The sequence below is a fragment of the Solea senegalensis genome, linkage group LG19, assembly GCF_019176455.1.
Source record: "Solea senegalensis isolate Sse05_10M linkage group LG19, IFAPA_SoseM_1, whole genome shotgun sequence".
NCBI lineage: Eukaryota > Metazoa > Chordata > Actinopteri > Pleuronectiformes > Soleidae > Solea > Solea senegalensis.
Genome location: NC_058038.1, coordinates 13,788,532 through 13,792,292, shown reverse-complemented (window position 1 = coordinate 13,792,292; position 3,761 = coordinate 13,788,532).

Here is a 3,761-nt window from a genome sequence, read left to right as displayed (position 1 = left end):
CACCACCAGCAGGTAGGTGGTGCTGTCAGATTACATGTTTCTTACTCACAGCGAGTGGAAAATACTCAGGACAGAGACACAAGATTGAAAGTGATGCAACCCTGCCCCCTGGTGGTGAGAGCATCATCAACAATGTGCAACGTGAGACATAACCAATCACCTGCGTCATGACTTCACTTTATGATGGCGAGAAAATGTAATGCATTTCCCCAAGAATGTGCAGTTCATTAAGATTAAGAGCGGTAAATTGAGGAGGATGAGACTGAGGAGATGAGGAAAAAGAAGGACAAGAGATAAGAAAAGGACAGGAGATGAGAAAAATGAAAGAAAGAATGTGGAGGACTGGGTAGTTTTCTAACTCCAGAGGCACTGATGCAACATCATGGATGCACGCTGCCGTTTAATCCCATAGGAGAAGTGGAAGTGACAGAAAAAGTCAACACGTTTTAAATTAAAGTTTTAAATTGGAAGGAGTTGAAGTCGGCTGAAAAATGATGTCATTGTGGTATATCACATCTTTACTATCGGACCAAGGCCCATGAGCATACAGTAAAAACCAAGACAAATATAATAACATGAAATACAGTAAAAGAAATTAATAAATAAAAAATGAACACATACACATTCACCCAGATATTAAATTAATTTAAACATTAAAGTAACAGAGTTTCACTAGTGCTCACTAGTCCATTTGTCTTTATGCATATCTCTCTCTCTCTATCTCTCTCTCCCTCTCTCCCTCTCTCTTTCTCTATCTATTATAATGTAACAAACACAGCTGAATTTTTTACAAGGGGGCTGTGTTTTAGTGGTAAAGGGGGGTCATCTTTTAACTATCATCTTTCAACAAGGACAGGGTTTGATCCCGGCTCTGCTAGTCTACATGTTCATGTGTCAACCGCTTGTGTTGGCTCTGCCAGGAGTTTACGAATGCTGTGCAGATGTTTGATAGTATGTGCACAGATGTTCTATATGAATGTGTCTTCAAAACTAGTAAGACTATACATAGCATTAATATTCAGTGTAGTTTTCACAGCATAACTCTGTGGCTATAATTGTAGGTTTTGTTTAGAGGGCTCAGAAATCCTGTTTAACAGTTTCAGGGACGAGTGGTGGCTTATTCTGTTATAATTCTTGTCCTAACACTAGTGAAATCATATTTCCATCTGTTTTTGTTGTTGTTGCTGCTTCTTTTCTTTTTGAAATAACAGTTTGCAGTGCCGTTGCAGTAAATACAGTTTCGTCGTTGCATAGTCCATTTTAGTCAGGAGGCTACTTTTAGTTGTCATTTTTACCACCAACGCCTACAATCCACAATCAGAACTAACATTTGTGACAGAGGTTGTTGAGGTTGTTGAGGTCATGGGGGATGGGGTGACCACAGGATGCTCTCTGTTTAACAGAAAATGTTACGGAAAATAAATGAACTGTGGTGATGTGATGACCTGTTTTCTGCTTCAGGAAAGACATGAGTTGATAGTCATCAATCAGCACTCTCTCTCTCTCTCTCACACACACACACACACACACACACACACAGAGTCTGGTTTCCATGACTTCAGAGGGACATTCCATCCATTGACCTACACTCATTTCCTGTAACGCTAACCATAACTACTGCTGGCCTAACCCTAAGCCAACCATACAACATGTCTTCACCTTTACATCATGGTGACCTGCTTTTTTTGTCCTCATAAGTTAGACCCCATCATGTGTAAACAGATTTAGGTCCCCACAATATGATTAATACCTTGAACACAAACACAGCGTTTGTCAACAGGGTCAGCCAGCCATATGGCTCAGTGTTTATACAAATGAAGACAGTAGCTGCCATCGGGGGCAGAATCCCCCAGAGACACAGCGTCCTGCAAAAGACACAATTATAAACAAACTCCATTTTTTTTACCTGAGGACAAAACAAATAGCAGTGAATTCTTGCAAAGCACAAGCACGTCTCGAGTGAGAGTGTGATAATAGATGATAATAGAAACACACATGCATCCATTGGAGTTGCAAATCCATTCCAATTGCAATGTTTTGACTGTTTACCGCTTAGGTTTTAGCTGTCTCTTGAAATAGGCTCCACCCCTCTCATCGGGGTGGACAAGGGCACAGCGCTTTGCTTTAATTAACCACTCTGGGCAAAACACCCTTTTCTTTTCTTCCTTCTTATGATTTCAGTGGCCCTCTGTTTGCTGACTTTCATTTGAATTCCAAATCAGCACACACTGCACAAGGCTGCGAGACAGCAGTGCTGATTTGTTTGCTCTTGCCATGAATAATCCTCATCCAGGTGAGCCTTACGATTACGCCGCTTAGTCTTTACAACAATCACTTGATCAATCATACATCTGTGATTGTCTCGTGTATTTCCTTTGGCAGACTGTTCTGGCGTCTGTTTGTTCAGCTGCAGAACTGATTCGCAGCACTTTTGATTAAGTGTTACATGAAAATCTGCTGGTTACTGCTGCTTTGATTGTGCCATGAGTGTGAAAAACACCTCTCCTCCTGTAACTCCTCATGTTCCATTCATCAATATTCCATGTCATGTCCTCTGTGTCTTTGTTAGTTTTCATTCAGACTACTACTGTACATATGGTCGTTGGCAATGTTTTGCTCGATACAGCACAAGACACTTGTGGGAAATAACAAGGTATCTTTTAATAATAAGGCACCTGATAATCATTTATGGAGCAGCAACACACACAGCCAGGCTCTTTGGATAGACTCCATTGTTTTGCCTTTGTTAAGGGGTTGTACTATGAGTGTCTGTTTAAAGAAACTAAAAAAGTTGGAGGACACGCAGTACCGTATATTTGGCCACATTAAATACAAGAATCAGACTTACAGTATTATCATTGTAGACATGCATGTATCGAACTAAGGTCAGTCTCAAATGTTTAAAAGACTCGACATAATAAGGACAATCTGAAAGTAAGTGGAAGAGCATGTTTTGTATTTACTACACTAATAGGACAATTTTAATTAATAAAATGTCCTCATTCTGATTAGCTATTGATTTTGTGATCAGCACTAACAACGGCAGTCTGAAGACACATTTAAAAAGTCTGTTGTGTCTCTGCTTCTGATGTTTTTAAAAGCCAATTTGAGCTCTGTGTATCTCTCGAGGGCTTAAAGGTACAGTGCGTAAGATTTACCAACATGTATTGGCCAAGTTGCATGTTGAAGATGTAGAGCCTTTGCCCCCAAGTATAGGGAGACTTACTGTAATAGCCTTTAGATATGATGAAAACTCATAATGTGTTTAGTCGGTCCATTCAAAAACTCGGCAGCCACTCCATATATAGTTATGAATTACTAATAATAGAAAATACATTGAAGTGATTGTATACTCAAAAAAACAGTATGATCATTGTATATACACTGGACCTTTGAATTATGCAGATATTGAGAGGTATACAGCAGCATTTTCCTTTGACCACCTTTACTATATGTCTATACTTATAGTTCAGATCAGGAAATTGTTCAGAGGCAGAAAATTCATTTCATTTTCCCAAATGTGCGCCCTTAATTTTCCAGTATTAGTATCAGGACACACAAATATGTCGGCGCTCTTGGGACTTGAGCCACTGTTTACATCTCCCTCACCCCCTCCAAAATAAATACTTGAATTCCTTTCCACACTGTCACCACACTGAAAGACATGCGGTTTACTTAGTGAGACAAAGCTCCTCGCCCCTCGTCTCACTCGTCTCACCGACTTCGCATCGATCTCCCCGTGTCAACAAACAAGTGATGTT